A 20,537-nucleotide genomic window follows, 5' to 3' on the forward strand; every position below is an offset into this window, starting at 1 on the left:
AAAACCATAGATCAGAATTTAAAAAAAGTAGAAGTAATGACTTACATGGAGTTTTGTGAGCTTTCCTTTGGCTTGAGGGATTGAGGGTTCTACTCTTGTTTAGATCAAGAGTGGCCACCGATTCTTTGTAGAGGAATTAGTCAAAAACAAGTGAATTATCAAATGAATTCAATGTTTTTGGCTCTGGGGAGGAGTAGAGTAATAGTGCATAAACACTATTAAGCTTTTACAAAGGGGGAGGCTTCTATTTATAGGAAAAAGTGAGCCTCAAACCAAGCAAACTGATTCTAGAATTTTCTAGATCAGTTTGGTCAATTTTTTTACCATTTTTGGGTTAGTTCAGCTTACTTTTTGGAACTAGACTTGAAATAGGAGAGAGGAGAGATGAAATATCTCATTTTATTGATTTAAAATGGAGAGTAATGATGAGAAAAAAGGCACCTGGGGGAATCCCCATTTTAAGGTGTCAAAAATCAATTTTTTAACTATTTTCCTTGGTCCTTAGTCCACTTCTCTTCATCTTATGTGAGTATTTACTCATTTTTGGGAGGTTTTTCTTTATTTATTTAATTTATCTCCTCCCTACATTTGGATTAATCTAATTGGTCTCTCAAAACCTTAATCCAAAATTTTCAAAAAATCTGGACCCTTAGGCTAAGGCCTTTTGAGCATGTTATAATTTATTTCTAATGCACCTTAGGAAATTCTTTTTAAACTTATGTTTCGAAAGAATTTAGTTTAATAAGAAAGGATATTTTTCCATCCAAGGATATCTAAAAGTTGAGTTATCTCTCTCTAGAATATTTTCTCTCTCTAGGTAGAAACAAGATCTTTTATTATTTTGAAAAGGGGATTGATTACAAGGGAAGAAATTGGACATCTTGAGGGGTTGGGGAGGAATCTTACATGCATGCCACCATACCTAAATATCATCTAGATGGTGATGAAACTAACATGTAAGAAACGTTTCATCTCACCACAACATATGATATTTTATTGATGAGGTAGTGTCTAATGCACGTCTCTCACATCAATGCATGTCTCTCACATCAATGCTCAAGAGGCCTTGAAAAAATCCATTCTTTTCCATTCCATTACACCCAAACATTGTTCAATGGTGATTAAACTTTGCAAGCACATGGGGGACCCCCATATACTTTGCAAAGTTTCCTCTCCATCAAATGATATTTGATTAGTCAAGTAGCACCCACAATGCACATTTTTCACATCTGGTAGTGCTTGAAAGGCCTTGAGAAACCCGCGCTTCCCCATGCTATCATACCCCAACATGATGGTATGAAACTTTTGCAAGCATGTGGAGGGGATCTCCCCATATACTTGTAAAGTTTTAGCACTGTCGATGATGTTTGATTGTTCAAATAGTGTGGCCAGTGCACATTTTTCAAGCCTCTCTATCCTCACCGAGAGGCCTTGAAAAACAATTCTCTTTCCCATGCTAGCATACCCAAAAATTATCTCGATAGTGAGATGAAACTTTGCAAGAATTAGTAGAGATGTTTGGCTATGATGGCGTGGGGACGACGGGATTTTTGAGGGACTCTCAAGCATTGAGAGACTTGAAAAATCTGCACTCAAAGCTACCTAACCAACCAAACATGATCCAATGGTGATGCTCTCCTCGCCGACCATTCACCTACTAGCAACGTTTCATCACCATCGGGGATAATGTTTGGGTGTGATGACATGGGGAAGAGCGGGATTTTTGAATACCTCTCGAGCACTGAGAGAATTAAAAAATGCACACTGGGTGTTACGTGACTAATCAAACATTTTTTGATGGGGTGATGAAACTTTATAAGCATATGGGGGGTGGATCTCCCCACATGCTTACAAAGTCAGCTCATCACCATCGGATATTATTTGGGTATGACGGCATAGGGAAGAGAAAGATTTTTAATAAACCATAAACCATGGAAAAAATCCATAAACCATGGACAGAAAAAAATGCAACGAGATCTTCAATGAAAAAATCCATGAACATCAACTAAAATGCAAGGATCCTCAATGAGTACATAACTCATAAAATATAAGCATCAACTAAGTACATCATAATGTGACCAAACCAATTGGATTAATCCTTTTATTGATACCTTCAAGGATAACATATCTTTAAAGAGAGACAATACTAATTAGTCCTTAAATTGAGGATATTAACCTTATTGACCTTTCAAGGATCCCTTCAAGGATAGCATATCTTTAGAGAGAGAGACAAATCTAATTAGTTCTTAAATCAAGGATATTGAGAGTACCTTATTTAAATTAAATGATACTCATTAATAAATTTAAAGGACTAGAATAAGAATTTAAAAAATTTGCCAAACGGTTAGCGAAGGCCACAAATAGGTGTGTTCAAATTAAAGAGACCCAATCACTAAGTTTTAAAGAGGCCAAGTCCTTAAGTTTTAAAGAGGCCAAGTCCTTAAGTTTGTGAAGAAATTAACATTATAATGATAAAAAGGGAAATGAATCCAATCAAGAGAAGAAATCAAGGTTGGGATATTTTAAGAAACCTATAAAAAAAAAGAAGCAAGTCTCCTTAATTATAGAATAACGCGTATACTCTTAGAGCTTTTCAAATGAAGATAGGACCCAAATAAGAGAAGTACACGGATGTCCTTAGAACTGGCAAGCATCACATACATGCATACTCCCATCATACTTGAATCTAGGAAGCCCACCAACAATGCCTCTTGCCTCCATGTTCTTTAACTTTTGTATGTTCACATGTCCAATCCTTTTATGCCACATTTTAATGTCTTGTACCACATTTTGGCTTTTAGAGAATATAGTCGATTTCAACTTAGGAATCCCAGCGTCCAATTTGAATAACCAGCCTTCTTTCTTGCCTTTGGCAATGACTCTACATCCATTTTTAAAATCCTCAACGAAGCAACCATGCTCGTTGAATAAATGAACTTGTAAACCTTGCTCAACCATTTGACCAAACTCTTTGTATTAGAAGGTACATATAAGACATCTCACATAGACTTCATTTCACCATTATGCATCACCAATGGCACACTCCCAACATGAGTGATAGCATGCTGAGAATTATCACTTGTCTCCACATAGCCTTTCACATCCATTGGCTTCATATGTTCGAACCATTCGCCATGACAAGGTTAATGGTTTGATGCTCTAGAATCATATACCAAGTGTCATCACTGTCACCATGTGTCATCAAAGACCCCACGACATGTTTCATGACAAACAAGTGATTTGCACTACCATCATGAGACAGCTTGATGCAAAATTTCTACTATTTGCATAATTTCCACCATGTTGTGCTCTACCCCCTCTCAAATAATTCTGTTTGCAATAACAGTACTACGAGACATATAACCAAACTTTCCACAGTAATGGCATTCCACATTTTGCATAGATGCTTGTTGGCCTTGCCAACGTCCTCTTCCACGAGAATTACCTCTACCTCTTTGAGGTGAATATCCACGACCACCTCTAGCATCATATGAAGGCTAACAATTCTATTGTGCTGACCTATCCTACCATCCACAACCAACACCATGACCTCGTGATGCAGATCTCCCCCTGCCTCTAAATCCCCTTTGTGAATAGAAAGCCTGATTCCTACCATGATCATCATGGTGGCTAGTAGATGCATCATGAAAAGGGTCACTAAGTCTGATTTCCTCAACAAGCAAGAGTGAAACCAACTCATTAAAATCTGGTAAACATGTACTCCGAACAGAGATAGTTGTATCAAAAGACTTGTACTCTTTTTGCCAAAACCGTGCAAGGCAATGTCTACCAGATCATCATCAGGCATGGGGGCATTGATAGTTGCCAATGCATCTACATACTTCTTAATCTCTTGTACATAATCATGAATACTCCTTCCTTTGTGCTGGTTGTCTCAACAACTGAGACTTATGAGCACTAGTATCTATATATATCAAACAGCTTTACCAAAGTATCCCATGCATCCTTGGGATTCTCAGCATCATGTATATGTATGGGTATAGCATCCGAGATACATATAGACAAGTAATGAAAAACTTTGTATGCTCTCTCTGCCCATTGTTTATGAGCTGCAACTTGTTGTTGTGTAGGTTGTCGAGGTAGATCCGGCTCTGGCTCAATGAATGAGATATAATGTGGATAGATGTGGATGTGATGTAATGTGGATGTGAATGGATGCGATGAGATGTGAATGGATGTGAATGTGACGTGATGTAAATAGATGTGAATGGATGAGATGTGATGAGAATGGATGTGATGTGAATCGGGATAGATGTGAATGGATGAGATGTGATGTGAATGGATGTGATGTGATGTGATGTGAATCGGGATAGATGTGAATGGATGAGATGTGATGTGAATGGATGAGATGTGATGTGAATGGATGTGATGTGATGTGAATGGATGTGATGTGATATGATGTGGATATGGGTAGATGAGAATGGATGAGATGTGATGAAGATTGATGTGGATAGATGTGTTGAGATGTAATATGATGTGATTGGATGAGAATGGATGAAGGACGATGGGAATACATATGATTGGATTAAGCAATGTGAATTGACGTAGAAGAATGTGAAATCATGAGAAATGATGTGGAACAATGTGGAAAGATGAGAGTTCGTTAAAAACTGTATTTATGACCTGGTTTTAAATGACTGTTTTATGTCAAGAATGCTGGGGAAGCATTTTAACCATCTTGTGAATGAGGTCGTGGAGACCTAAGTGATAAAGTTGCAATAGCTGACGGAGAGTCAATGGGGGACGTCTCGCGTAGCAAGGTCCACCAAGGTTTTTCCCAGCCTCGGTTCGATTTAAATGGTGAGCTTCCGGTATGGTGGATGAGGGACCAAGGAAGCGGCCTATACGTGAAGTGCTAGGTGACCTGCAAAGGATCCTAGAGGGTGCTGACCATACGGTGCTCGGGCTCTGGGTCGCTGAAGATACCCATGCATGTGTTGAGGACGAAATTAAACAAGGTGTTAGAGTTGTTTTCTAAACTTGGGCATGGATCTGATTGATTGACCTTGCTGGTCCTCAATAGATGAGTTCATGGCTCTTTTATATGGATCTGTTGGTTGATCTTCAACGGAGGGTCCATCTGGATTTTTATAAGTGAATATATTTTTGGGTACTATGAGCTAGGAACTATTGAAAAGGCCCCTGAGTGGATAGGTGGTGAGCGTTCTGGTTGCCAATGATGCCATAGGAACACCGATGAAGGAATGATTGGAAATTAGAATTCAACCGGATATTTTGGAGGATTATGATCAGTGATACTATGGTTTCATTAAAAGATTATTTTAAAGACAACTGAATTTGTGAAACAGGCAATTTCATATTGGGTGTGTAAGTGGTGTGACTATCTTGAAGTTTGCTTGAAGCGTCGACTAGGGAGCCTAGGAGCTCTTTTCCCTGGTACCCGGGAAAAAACATAACCAAATTCTTGAATGGATCCTATCACTATAGTGGTTGGGTGGTTGGCTAACCCATGGGATTGGATGGGGCTAGGCTGGATTGATGGATCCCTAAAATGAGACTCAATTCTATTAAGTTACGATAGTTGAAGTAAATCCCGGATAGTCTTTGTTCTATGGAAAAGAATCAATGGTTGTGCCTCTTGATGAGGAAAAAAGCATTGGTCTCTATGATCCAAGTGCAAGTCTCTTCCTTGATCTGACCACATGTGACTTATAGGTTCGGTCGGATGAGTTGGTTAGTTAAGGCTCTTGACTACGTTAGAATAAAAATATCCTAAGAGAATCGCCCGTGCTTTCTAGGCGAGGGAAGTTTTTTCAGGTTCGGTTTTGGAAGAATCGAGGGATTAGTCTCTTGTCTCGATATCCGTGGGGGGTGAGGCCTCGAGTGAGAGGCTCTGCCCTGCGCACGAAGTGCTACTTCCAATTCTAGCACCCCCGATTTCGTTGCGCGGAGGGAGTAGGGATCTTTCAGTATTTCTTGGGCATAGAGGTGGTGATATCACCTCATGGCATTTTGTTATTATTGCAGAGGTAGTATGGCTTGGACATGTTGTCCAAGTATGGTATGATAGGCTATAAACCTATTTTACTACCATTGGAGAAAAACACAAAGCTTTTCATAGATACAAGTGAGCTTTGGGAGGACCCCATTACGTACATGCGCATAGTGGGTAGCTAGATCTACATGATCATTACTAGGCCAGACTTGAGCTATGATGTTGGACTTGTGAGTTAGTTTATGCAGGACCCTAGGAAGACACACTTGAATGCAGCTAGATGCATTCTCAGGTGTATAAAGTCCATGGTTTATTATGGACTTATCTATGAGACTGGTATAGAGATACAACTACATGGGTACACAGATGCTGATTGGGATAGTAGTGTTGCAAACATAAGATCTACCAATAACTTTATGCTCTTATTTGGGAGTATTGCTATGAGTTGGAGTAGTAAGGAGTAGCCAACATTTGCCTCATCGAGTATAAAGGCAAAGTACAAGGGTGCTGCTATGGCAGCTGGTGAGGTAGCTTGGTTTCAGAAGCTATTTGGTGATATGGTGGGTGAGCGTGTGGATAGGTCAGTTGTCATTTATTGTGACAACATGAGTAGCATACAATTGGCCCAGTAACCCAATATACCATGCTAGAACAAAGCATATTGAGGTACACTATTTGTCTGTGGAAGATGGTTCTAGCAGCAGCAGCAGGTGATGTAGATCTAGTATATGTCAGAACAGAAGATGAGTTGGCTGACATCTTCATGAAGGCATTGGGCACAAAGAACCTCCATAGGTTTAGGATCTTACTTAGAGGGTAGTGTGTGGATTTGAGATAGAGGGCGAGTGTTGAGATATTGAGCTCAACTAGTGCTATGATAGACATTAAGATGACCCACCTGGGTGATAGCTTCCACACTTATGCCACTGGAATGGTTGGTGAGATTATGGTTGATAAGCCACCATTGGATGACAGGATGTGTGAGAGCCACTTTGGAGTACTAGAGTTATGGCATAGTTATAGTGCTAGCTCATATAGTTGAGTTCACACTATAGACTGACCATTTTTTATGTTGTTGTAGGATAGTGCTTTCCTTTTATGTGTGTACTTAGGCCATGCAATCTAAAGATTTCCTTGAGGAACACTCTCGCCACATCCATTGCAGTGTAGGTTTCTTTTACTAGAATCAGATGGGCAAATTTGGTTAGTGTATCAACTACCACAAAGATGGAGTTGTAACCTGATTGCACTGAAGGTAATAAAATCCATACTGATGCCATTCCCACTTCATCTGGGGGATGTCTAATGGATGTAACTTCCCAGGCATTTTTACTCTCTTGCCCTTGACTTTCTGACATGTTAGACATTAATGTACATGATTAAGTACATCCTTTTTTAGTCCAGGCCAAAAGAAACTTTTCTTCACAGACATGTAGGTTTTGATGAAACCTAGATGTCCTGCAATAAGGTTGTCATGGACTTCATTCAGAATTTGACCCTTAGTTCCCTCATCATTGGGAGTGCATAGCCTGCAATTATAATACGTAATTCTTGTTGAGATATTGAGCTCATCTAGTGAGACGGTGGACACTGATGACCCGCTTGGGGGTAGGCCTCACACTTACACCACTGGCATGGTTGGTGAGATCATGAGTGATATGCGACCAGTGGGATGACAGGCTATGTGACAGCCATTCTAGATACTGCCATAGTTATAGCACCAGCTAATTTAGTTGGGTTCACACTATAGAGAGCCCGAGTATGTATTTGGTTGAGTACCTTTTCATATGGTGTACTCTTATCTTTGTATATGGTGTGTTGAGTGTTGAGAAAAGAAGAAGAAGATTTTCAGCCTCTCACCTTGTGTGTTCTCTCTTTTAGGGTTTTGTGAGTGTGTGTGTGCTTGCAAGAGCTCAAGCTCTCTTCTCCCCTGCATCTTTTCATGGTATCAGAGCCTTGTTCATGCTAAGGGCTGAGCTGCAAAGCAAGAGAAGCACGGGAAGCGGTACGAGGGCAAGAGCTTCATCTACTCTTCCTCCCTATTTGTGTTGGCGAGACGACTACACCCTTGTCGGGAGCTCTATGGGAGGCACCACTAAACGATCTCTGATTGAGGAGATTTCTTTGCGGGAGTAAAGCTATAGGGCACCATTTTTCAGAAAGCAGGCGATTTTGAGCACTGCGAGTAAGTCATCGATTCTCTGCAAAACTTTGTTTTAAGATCTACAGGAAGACAGATTGGTTGTGCAGACACTGTGTGTGTTGCAAGGAGGTCAACAGTTGCCATTGGGTGTATGTATGCACATTGAGGTCACTGGTTGTGACATTTGAGTGTACTACAGTACCACTGCAGAAAATACATCAATTTGTGCAGGACAAACCAGAGTGCTGTTTCTGGTAAATTTGTGTGTCTGGCAAGATGTCAGATGATGGTATTAACCAGATTGTTGCTGAGAAGCTTGATAAGAACAACTTCCATGCTTAGAGGTTCAGGTTGACGAATTTCCTGATGGGAAAGGGTTATTGGGACTACATAGAAGGTGAGCATGAAGAGGCACCAGAGATACCGGAGATCAATCCAAGTGCTGCAGATGTGAAAGAGTTCAAGGATTGGAACCAAGGAGCCAAAAAAGTTATGTATTGGCTCTCTATAAGTATACAGGACACCATGATTGGGCACATACAGGATGCCAAGTCCCCTAATGAGGTGTGGGACACCTTAGTAAAACTCTATGAAGCGAATACCAAGGCACGAAAGATACAGTTGAAGAATGAACTTCATACTGTGGAAAAAAAGAGTATGTATGTGAATGACTATGCATTGAAGATAAAGGGTATTGTGGAATCCCTTGCATCTATTGGTGTTTTAGTAGATGATGATGATAAGGTCGAAGTCTGTCTACGTGGTCTCGAGCCACAATACAAGGCATTCAAGACGTCTATTCAGACTCGGGAAAACATTCCCAATTTCACAGATTTGGTGTCTATGTTGATTATAGAAGAGAAGAGCTTGGGTGAAGACCAACAGTCTTCACAAAACAAAAACAGTTCAGAGCAACACGCCTTCTACACAAGTTCAGGAAGTGTACCAAGCCCGAATCATGTGCTGAGGAGATGAAATCTTAACTTCTTCAACCCAAGGGCAGATGGAACTCCAACCTGAAGAAATTCTTGATGTTTGAGAGAAGGTTCTCAGGAATAAAATTCAGAGAGAATTATTGGTTAAATGGAAGTTCTATCCTTTTGAAGATGCCACCTGGAAGAAAGAAGCCGAACTGTCAGAGTTTTGCAAGATGAGGACATCTCACATTTTTCAAGTGGGAGAGAATGTAATATTCCTCCCTAGCCTCTCAAGAAGTCCAGTATCTTCCCCTGTAATCAAATCCCTCTTCAGAAATATAAAAGATCTTGTTTCTACTTGTTTTGGCCTAGAGAGAGAAAATCTTCTAGAGAGAGGTGATTCAATTTTTAAATATTTTTGGATGGAAAAATATCTCTTATTATTAAAATAAATTTTCCCAAAACAAAAGTTCAAAAAAAATTTCAGAAGGTGCATTAGAAATAAAATATAATCTGTTCAAAAGGCCTTATCCTAAGGGTCCAAATTTTTTGAAAATTTTAAATTAAGGTTCCTATGGAACCAATAATCTTAATCCAAATTTAGGGAGGAGGTAAATTGAAGAAATAAAGAAAATCCCCCTAAAAATGAGTAAATACTCACATAAGATGAAGAGTGGACTAAGGACCAAAGGAAATACTAAAAAAAAATTAACACCTTAGAGTGGGGATTTCCCCTCATAAAGTAGGTGCATTTTTTCCATCATTGCTTTTGAATTTTAAATCAATAAAATTAGATATTTCATCTCTCCTCTCTCCTAACTCAAACTGGATCCAAAAAGTAAACTAAACTGATCCAAAAATGGTCAAAAATTGACCAAACTGATCTGAAAAATTCTAGAACCAGTTTGCTTGGTTAGAAGCTCAATTTTTCCTATAAATAGAAGCCTCCCCCTTTGTAGAATCTTAATAGAGTTTTATGCACTGTTACTCTACTCCTCTCAGAGCCAAAAACAGTGAATTTATTGATAATTCATTAGTTTTTTACCATTTCCTCTTCAAAAGAATTAGTGGGCCACTCTTTTTGCAAACAAGAGTAGATCCCTCAAACCATCAAGCCAAAGGAAAGCTCACAGAAATTCATGTAAGCTAGAAATCCTACTTTTTCTTTATTCTATTTAATGGTTTTATAATTTTTTATTTTCTTTAAAATGAGAAATGTTGTTATGCCTTGTTGGAAAGGCTTTTCCCCTCTCTTCATTCTTGAATACAACCTTTCTTTATCATCCTAGATATGTAATCAAATTCTTAGAATTAAACTTTTCATATTGTTTCTCTTTAAAAAGTAGAATTTAATTAGTTTAGAATGCTTTAAACCATTTGGGATAATTTCTAAGTAACTTGAGAATTAAAAAATTTGAAAAATGGTCAGCCATACACAAAGGAGGTTATGGTAAAATTTTCTTAAATTTTGTGAAATAATTTTTATCTTTTATTATTCAAAAACAGTAATCCCCACCGTTTGTGTATTCTAAAATTATTATTTTCATTCTATGCATTGAAAAATGCATATTAGAAATATTTTTATTATAAAAGTGTTATTTCCATTAGAATTAATTTCTATGCATAGAAAGATGCATATTGGAGAATTTTTTTTATTATAAAAGTGTTACTTTCACCAATATTGATTTTTATGCATAAAGTGATGCATAAGAGAAATTTTTTATTATAAAAGTGTTACTTTCACCAATATTGATTTTTATGCATAAAATGATGCATAAAAGATTTTTTTTAAATTATAAAAGTGTTACTTTCATAAAAATTGTTTTATATGCATAAATAGATGCATAAAAGAATAGATGCATAAATAGATGCATAAATAGATGCATAAAAGAACTTTTTTTATTATAAAAGTGTTACTTTCATCAAATTGATTTTTATACATAAAAGAATTTTTTTATTATAAAAGTTTTAGTTTCATCAAATTTGATTTTTATGCATAAAAGAATTTTTTTATTATAAAAGTGTTACTCTCATCAAAATTGATTTTTATGCATAAAAGGATTTTCTTTTATATAAAAGTGTTATTTCCATAGAAGTTGGATTTTATGCATAAATAGATGCATACAGAATTTTTATATCAAAATAAGAGTTCTCTTTAATCCTATGTTTAAATCCCATGAATATTGGTAAATGAATAAGTAAATACTCTGTGAGAGAAAATTCTACCGTTTCATATTCTCTAGGATGGTAATGAGAAAACTTAGAAAAACTATCGAAGTCAGAATTTTAGATAAATGATTAATTTATTCCTCATAGGAATTCATGATTAGTTTTGAATTCAATTAAGCAAATACTCAATGAATGAAATTCAATAAAGTAGTAATTGAAATATTACCCTTCGAGAAAGACAGTTCAGGGAGATCCTTTCTAGACTCAAACCCTCAATCAGACTATGACCATGACATAACTCCTTCGTCAGTTTCAAGAAAAGACGATGTGACCTGTTCAGGAAAGTTCACTCAAATCACCCATCGAATCTGAAATCAAGTTAAGACCCTTTGATTCTGATCTGAGGATCAAGGTTATAGAATTCGAGGAATTCTCTTTGGAATTCAGACTTGCGATCAGAAAGTCTTGGGATATGGATTTAAAATATACTCATTGTATTCAAAAGAAACTCAAAACTGAAAACTTGCATAGAAACCGTGTTTTCTTAAAGGACTATCTTACGCTGGAGGGAGCATTTGGTATATGTGTTTTTCTAAGGGAAGTTCAATTGCAACAGCTAGCAGGGAGTGTTCAAAGGACGGCTCACGCCGCAAAAACCTGCCCAGGTCTTGACCAACCTTGGTATGGTGAAAAATGGTGTGCTTCCGGTACGATGGGCGAGGGCCGACGAAGCGGTCCCTGAGTGAAGTGCCAGGACACCTAAGGAGGATCCTGGAGGGTTCTGACCAGGGGATGCACGAGCTCGCGGTGCTTATGACACCCATGCGTATGGCGTGGAAGATATATATGTATGATGACGAAAAATTATTGTAATCTGTTTACTGGATCTCATTACTGACCAGCTGGTCTCGACGGAGAGTCCAAAGTGATACCTGTTTTTGAGAAACAAGGAACTGGATGGAAATTTTGAGTTATGATATCTGTAACCAATAATTGTTTGTCAATGGATTGTTTTATAAGTTTAAGTTTAAAGAGGAGTGTGTGCGTATCTGTATTCTAAAGCAAAAGTTAAGAAAGGCATTTAAATATGGGTGGGTGAGTACTTGTCTGGTTCTACCAATTCCAGTGGGTGGGCAGTGGCTAACCCATGGGCCGGATGGGGTTAGGCTGGAATCAGTAGAGTTATAATAATAAAATTGATTACTAGGAATAACCTTAGGACCTCTCAAATGAATAGATCAACGGTTGTGCCTAATTCAATTAGGAAAAAAGCATTGATTCCTTCAAGATAAGTTTGTAATAGTTTCCCTTCTATCTGGTTTATTCATATGAAGGTTAGTTCAGTATCTTGACCTCGTTAGAAAAATTCGTTAAGAAATTCAAAATGGTGGAATCGTCCTCGTTTTTCGGGCATGGGAAATTTTCTCGGTTTTGGTTTTCGGAATGACCACCAGCTTAGTCTCGTGCCCAGACAATCGAGGGTGAGACCCCGAGTGGAAAACCCTGCCCCGCGATGGGGGAGCTGCTTCTGCTGCCAGCTACCGGGAATCCGCCGGTGTACGGAGGGGGCAGTGGGATCTCACACTAATCTGTGGACATGTACTCCGGGAAGGACAAGTTAGATAGCAACTGCAGCATTTCTGGCCAATTTTCCTACCAAGTGTGGTTTGTTTATTAGGTAGAGGACATCTCCGTGATCTACTTGAAATTCAAACATTTTTTCCAAGAGGTAGTGTCTAAACTTCTTAATGGAGTAAATCATTCCAAGTAACCACTTTTAGTTGATTAGTTCTTCTCTCATCTGGATAGCCTAATGATTGCATGGTAAACTAGTATGTACCAGCCCACTTATGCTTCTTACATCATAGTACTACCAATAGCAAAATCAGAGGCATCAACAAACACATCATGAAATACTAGGTCATAGTTTGATTGTTGGAGAATGAGTGCTGCTCCGGGGTTGTTGCAAGATCAGGGTGTCCAGTTTTGTCCAGTTTATGCTAGACTGGGACAATGCTTGGAGAGCAAATTTTGGGAGCAAGGTACTGAAAACGAGATCAAGTAAATAATAGAAAATACGCTTGCTCTTAAATTAACCCAATATAACTTAAATTAATATAAATTAGTCTAATTAATGAAAATTAATAAAAAATGTGATGAAATGATAAACAAATGATCTTTCCATACTTAGAGTGATCCAATTTATTTTTCCATAGATGCACCATTACAAGTACACTAGTCCCTATAGGTTTTAGATGATTCACATCAAAAATGTAATTTTACTAATTAGATTATTAATATTTGCAGGCCTTCTGATAGTCTGGAAAAATTTTGAAAAAGAGATCATTAAAAATCCAACCATTGGATTTGTAATTTTTACTAACCACCACATTCTACTAATGTCTCAGTATCTACCCACTCTTTGATCTACGAAGATTGAGGATTTTAAGTGGTAGCTATTGTGGGTACAAAAAGTGGCGTATATTATAACACTTTAAAGACCTTGAAATATTAAGAGAAAATAGACCAATATCTTAAAATTTTCTCAAAAAATCAAGTTAAGCTCCATATTATGTGAAGATCTAAGGTACAAAGAGGGAATCTCATATGAATTTATATGTAAAAGATATTAGCATTTTATGGAATCAGTTCAAATTTGGGACAGGGTGTATACATTGACTTTGTACCTAAGAAAATGAGGACTTTTGACTATCTAATGCTTAATTAAATTATGCAGCTATATTTCCAACTTTGAATATGATGTTCCAACAGAAGAACTTGAAACGAAATTCCTTCATTTACTAGGAGAGATTAGCCAATAAAGGTAAACAAATGCCTGTTTTTTTACTGTTTACAGGTGCCTGAGTGGACAAAACTGGGCACCCTGATCTTGCAACCACCCTCCGATAGTATTCTCTTGAGGTTCCAGAATGCCTCTTGATAGAATCCTGACCAGACATAAATATTATGCATCTTTCACTATAGAGACTATATAGGGGCACTGCCATGATTTCTGGGAACCTCATGAATTTACTATGGCACTTGATTAGCCCCAGGAATCTTGCAAGTTTTTTGGCATTCTTGGGTGGCTGCAGCTTCATAATGATTGCGACCTTGGCCGGATCCACAACTAGTCCTTCTGCAGACACTATATGCCCTAAGAGGGATCCATTGGTTACACAACAAAGGCACACTTGGCTCGATTCAGGCTCAGTTTGGCCTTCCTGCACTTTTATAGGCACATTGTGAGGTGTGTTATGCCGAACACACTAAACTCATTCACAAAAACCCTCATGAAGGTGGTCAGATATTCATAGAATATTTCATGAACCATCCTTTGGAACGTAGTAGGAGAAATTTTCAGCCTAAACATCATCACATTGGAGGCAAATGCCCCAATTTTGTTACAAAGGCTATTTTATCTTTATCTTTTGGGGCCCTCTGTACCTGGTTGTACCCGCTAAACTCATCCAGAAAGGAGCATGTCTCGTGTTTGGCTACCGTATCCAGGAAGGAATCTATGAATGGCAGTGGGAACATATCCAATATGGTGGAGGCATTCAGTTTGCCGTAGTTGATGTGTAGACCCTCAGCTTCCCATTTTTCTTTGGGACAATGACTATTGATGAAAGCCACTCTACCGTGTCCATTGGATAGATGAACCCAGCTCTCAGCAGCTTGTCAATTTCCTTCTTCGCTTGTTTTGCATAGTTGGGGTTCATTCTGTATCTAATCTTCTGAGTAGGGGTTGCATCCTCCTTCAAGTTAATCTTGTATTGGTAGAAGCTAGGGTCAATCCTTTTCATATCTAAGTAATTCTAGGTGAATACATCTTTGTAGGACTTCAACAATTCTACGAGCCTTCCTTTAAATTCCTGATTCAACTAGGCACTGATTCTTATTGTCTTTGGATCTTGGTCGTTCCCCAGGTTTACTTCCTCCACTTTGTCTTTTTGGACTCTGATGTTCTGCTTTATAAGTTGGAATTCCTCTTGCTTGGGGGCTAACATTGCTTGTTCCTACTTGGTGTGCAACTCTATCACACTGCCTTGTGTGTCCTCCCCCTCTTCTTGTGCACTTTCTTCATTTATCATCACTTTCGGATGAGCCACCAGGACTTTTGGATCATACCTTTGTACAATCCTCTCTATGTCCACCTCAAATAGTGACAATAGACATGGATTCGCCTTCATGTGCTGACTTTCTTTTTATCTCTCTTGAGTGTGATCTTTTCTATATCCCAATTGTTCTTCATCCTTCCACTCGTGAGCCACGGTCTTCCCAAAAGCATGGGATATGCACCTACTATCTCAGTCATCTTGAGAACTATGAATATGGTAGTGAACATGCATACTGCCACTTATATTTGTTCTCCTTAGATTATCCCAACAGGTCAAACCCTTCTCTAATTAGCCATGAGGATATGGCATGTCAGTAATTCCTAGATTTTTACCTAGACTATCTGATATTATATTTATCCCTGACCCTCCATCCACCAGAAGAATGACCCTTGTCACTGTCTCTCCTTTGATCTTGATGGTCACTTTTGGAACGGATGTATCACAGTCCTAGACTGTTTCCACATTCCTACATTTAGGTGTCAAGTTTTCTAGTTGAATCTTGTAAGGGAATCTGCACCAGATTCTCATTTGGCACTATGGCTTGAAGCAATTTTTACCTGTAATTGGGAACCAGATTCAACATTTGATTCAGTGCAATGCTCAATTTCATCTTGTTGAGGTCCTCCCATAGGTCGTATTCCTTGTTATCATTTGGCATGCCTTGGTTTATGTACATCCTTCCTTATTTCTTATTTTCTTCCCTTTCCTGTTCTTGACTTCCTCTTGTCAGTTTTTCAGTCTTAATTCCTTCTACATTTCCTTCCTTTTCTTCTCTCAAGACACTTTTGCTACTTTGGGCTATAATTGGCTGGAGTTGGCAATTCGGCATCAACTTCTTTTCCTACGCCAATCTCCTCTCTTTTCTTCGCCAGGTTTGTCTTGTCCAGATTTTCCTCAAGACCCTCTCCCAGGGGCGGGCTTTCCTACATTGTTCTTACCATCCCTTGTGCACTGCACTAACTTGATGATTTGTTCTTAGACCCTTTTCTACCCTGCCCCCCCTATTATGGCTTCTTTTTTTGTTTTGGCTCGGAATTCCTACCTGTCCAGCATCTTGTGATCTTGTCACAACCATCGACTCTAGTGGTTTCTATTGTTCTTTTCTTGTCCCATGGTCTACTTTTACCATGTTCACAACAGCATCAGCACATGCCATGTTTGCCTCCCTTTACGGCCTTGCCTCTTGCAGGTCCTACTACTAATGGCACTGAAAGATGGTGTAGTCATTTTTTATATGTCCAAGACCATTACAGTAAAATCACACTCCCCTTGGTTCGAATCTTCCAGCTCCTCTTTCATAATATTTGTTGACTTGAGGTCCTATGGCAACCTGGAGCTTGTTGTTGCTTCTGCCTTTCCATCACCCTCAGATTTCTTTTCTGGGTATTACAGTAACATGTCTCTGTAGTGTGATTGTTCCTCCCATAGATAGTGTTCTTAATTGGCACTCCTCTTTCATGTACCCTTGATTGTTACACCTCGTGCATGACGTCTAGTCTAAATTCGGATCCTATGTGTCCTCTGGCAATCTTGGCTAGGGCGGCCTTTAGTTCTCACTAATAATTCAATGTCTGCTTCCTGCCTTTCTTTTTTTGGGGCTGCTTCTCTTCAACATCCAATACCGATTGTACTCTGACTCTCAGGTGTCTTGTTCGGAATCCGATTTTGAGGTTTCTTTCTCTTTCTTATTCCTTTTTTCCTACTTCTTCTTGGAGTCTTTGCTTTTTTGCTACAGGATCCCTTTAGCTCTGGTAGCTCTTGCCCACCACTTGTTCAAATGTAAGGGTATCCAAGTCGTATGAGGCTACTACCGTCTAGAGTTTTTTCCTCAGTCCTCTCACAAACCACTTGCTCATGAGTGTTTGGCTGGAGCAGGATGGTTGGGCTAATCCAGGTGCATCAGCATTACTCAAAATTCAGCTGCATAGTCTTCTCTTGGCCTCTTTTTCTACGTCAACCTCCACAACTTTTCTAGTACCTCTGTTATGGTCTTGTCTTTTCAAGAAGGTCTTATTTATCCCCTACCTCGCATACTAGTTCCCTAGCAGGATCACCAAAAGTGTTAGTGTTTGGTCAGGACCCGACACTTACACGGTTCTGGAGGAACACCTAGTCAACTCCGGAGGAGACGCGACTAATGCATCTGTGCCCAATGACATGCTATTAGAAGAACTAGTGGTCCAGCCTCCAAACTAGGACCTACCATTTCATGTATTTGTAGATGCCTCTGATGTCGCAAATTGGCAGTGTGTTGATGCAAGAGGTCGAGAAGAAATGGTTCCAGCCTATCTACTACATCAGTGAAAGGCTCTCTAAAGCTGAGAAAAACTAATCAACCACACACAGAGAAGCCCTTGGCATGATCTACTCAGTAATCAATTTCTGACACAAATTTACTTTTCATGTAGATCACTCCGCCTTGTTGTATTTGGTAGATAAGCAGAGTCTAGCAGGAAATCTAGCTAGATGGATATTAATACTCTGAGAATTTGCGTTCACAATAGTGCACACCCTAGGTGCCAACAATCATACAGTGGAAAATTATTCATCCTGGCTTGAGTCTAGAGAAGCCCCAACCAGAGTGGTAGATGACCTACCGTATGCTGAACTATTTATAACTCACAACAGTCACTCCCATCCCCTGGACATGGTATGATGAACTGCTAACATTTTCTGTTCACGGGTCTGATTGAGGATAACCTTTCCAAAGATTAGCAGAAGTCAGTACTTTCAGGTCATAGCCGGCCAGCTTTATAAGAAAGGGATTGACCAAATCCTCCATAGGTGTATCCCACCACATGAGCAAGAAGCTATTCCCAAAAAATATCACCAAGGAATCAGTGGAGGAAACTTCGCTGGAGAAATCACCGGGAGGAAAATCTTCCAAGCAGGACCCTAGTAGCCGAGACAGTTCTTGGTGATGCCTACAAATGGGCTAAGGAGTGTGATGTATGTCAATGTCTTGGCCAGCCAATATACAGAGACAAGATGCCACACAACCCAATCCTTCCCCTAGAACCATTCCAAAAATGGGGCCTCGACTTTGTTGGCCCATTTAAGCCGCTAACTTGTTTCACGAGTCACAAGTATATCTTAGGAGAGCAACAGACTACAGCACCAAATGGGTAGAAGCCCGTGCTCTTCGGGATAACATGGCACAATCAACTACCATATTTCTGTACAAGATGATCATCACTTTTTTTGGATGCCCGATTAGTGACCAAGGCAAGCACTTTATCAATGATATAAGAACTGGCCACCCAACATCTCATCATTCATAAACGCTCCACAATATACTATTCACAAGCCAATGGTCAAGCTGAATCAACTAACAAAATCTTGAAAAAGATCCTCATAAAGTTGGTCAATCAAAATCACAATGACTGGGATGAAAATCTTTATTCAGCTTTATGGGCATTCTGCACAGCCTATAAGATCTCCACCAGAATGACCCCATTCAAATTAGTATATGGCACTAAAGCAATCGTATCAATGGAATTTCTAGTGCCAAGTCTCTGAATTGCTATTACAAAAAAGTTAAGCCCAGAAGAGTCCCTTCAACATTGCCTAGACTAGCTCTTTCATAAGTATTCCCATTCTCATCTAATCACATCTTTTTCTATCTCATCACTTATTTCCTCATTTATCCTCATCAGAACTCATCCACTTGCATCTACCCATACATCTCATCACTTCACATACATTAAAATCTATCCAGTTTACATCGCATCTTATCAAATCCATTTTTACATCACATCTCATTCATTCACATCCCGACTCACATGCTAACACATTCATTCACATCCCTTATTGTTCATTCACATCCCAATTCACATCACATCACATCCATTCACATCCCTTATCATTCATTCACATCCCGATTCACATGCTATCACATTCATTCACATCCCGATTCACATGCTAACACATTCATTCACATCCTATATCATTCATCATCCTGATTCACATGCTATCACATTCATTCACATCCTATATCATTCATTCACATCCCGATTCACATGCTATCACATTCATTCACATCCTGATTCACATGACATCACATCTCATCTATTCGTTCATATTTATCTGATTAACATCATATCTCATCACATCTAATCACCTCTCATTCTCATCACATCCATCCATCCATTCTTTCCCATCTATCTGATTCGCATTACATCTCATCACATCTATTCACCTCACATTCTTGTCACTCCTATTCTCATCGCATCCATCCATCCATCCATGCATTCCCATCTATCTGATTCGCATCACATATCATCACATCTATTTTTAGAATGTAAGAGAATTCTTTTTTTTGATATAAAGATTCTTTACGCATCTATTTATGCATAAGAACAATTTCAGTGGGAAATAACACTTTTATAAAAATCTGTTTATGCATCTATTTATGCATAAATTCAATTTTAAGGAGAGTAACACTTTTGAAATAAAAATAAATCTTTTTATGCATCTTTCTATGCATAAAATCAAAATTAATGAGAATAACTCTTTTGAAATAAAAATAAATTTCTTTATGCATCTTTCTATGCATAGAATCAAAATTAATGAGAGTAACTCTTTTGAAATAAAAATAAATTTATCTATGCATCTTTCTATGCATAAAATCAAAATTGATGAGAGTAACTCTTTTGGAATAAAAAGAAATTTCTTTATGCATCTTTCTATGCATAAAATCAAAATTGATGAGAGTAACTCTTTCGGAATAGAAATAATTTCTTTATGCATCTTTCTATGTATAAAATCAAAATTGATGAGAATAACTCTTTTGGAATAGAAATAAATTCTTTATGCATCTTTCTATGCATAAAATCAAAATGATGAGAATAACACTTTTGGAATAAAAATAAATTTCTTTATGCATCTTTCTATGCATAAAATCAAAATTGATGAGAATAACTCTTTTGGAATAAAAATAAATTCTTTATGCACCTTTCTATGCATAAAATCAAAATTGATGAGAATAACTCTTTTGGAATAAAAATAAATTTCTTTATGCATCTTTCTATGCATAAAATCAAAATTGATGAGAATAACACTTTTGGAATAAAAATCAATTCTTTATGCATCTTTCTATGCATAAAATAAAAATTGATGAAAGTAACGCTTTTATAATAAAAAAATTTCTTTTATGCATAAATTCAATTTTAATGAAAGTAACACTTTTATAATAAAAAAATTCTTTTATG

Source organism: Cibotium barometz, chromosome 9 (assembly GCF_041138505.1).
Source record: "Cibotium barometz isolate CiBa-2024 chromosome 9, ASM4113850v1, whole genome shotgun sequence".
Lineage (NCBI taxonomy): Eukaryota > Viridiplantae > Streptophyta > Polypodiopsida > Cyatheales > Cibotiaceae > Cibotium > Cibotium barometz.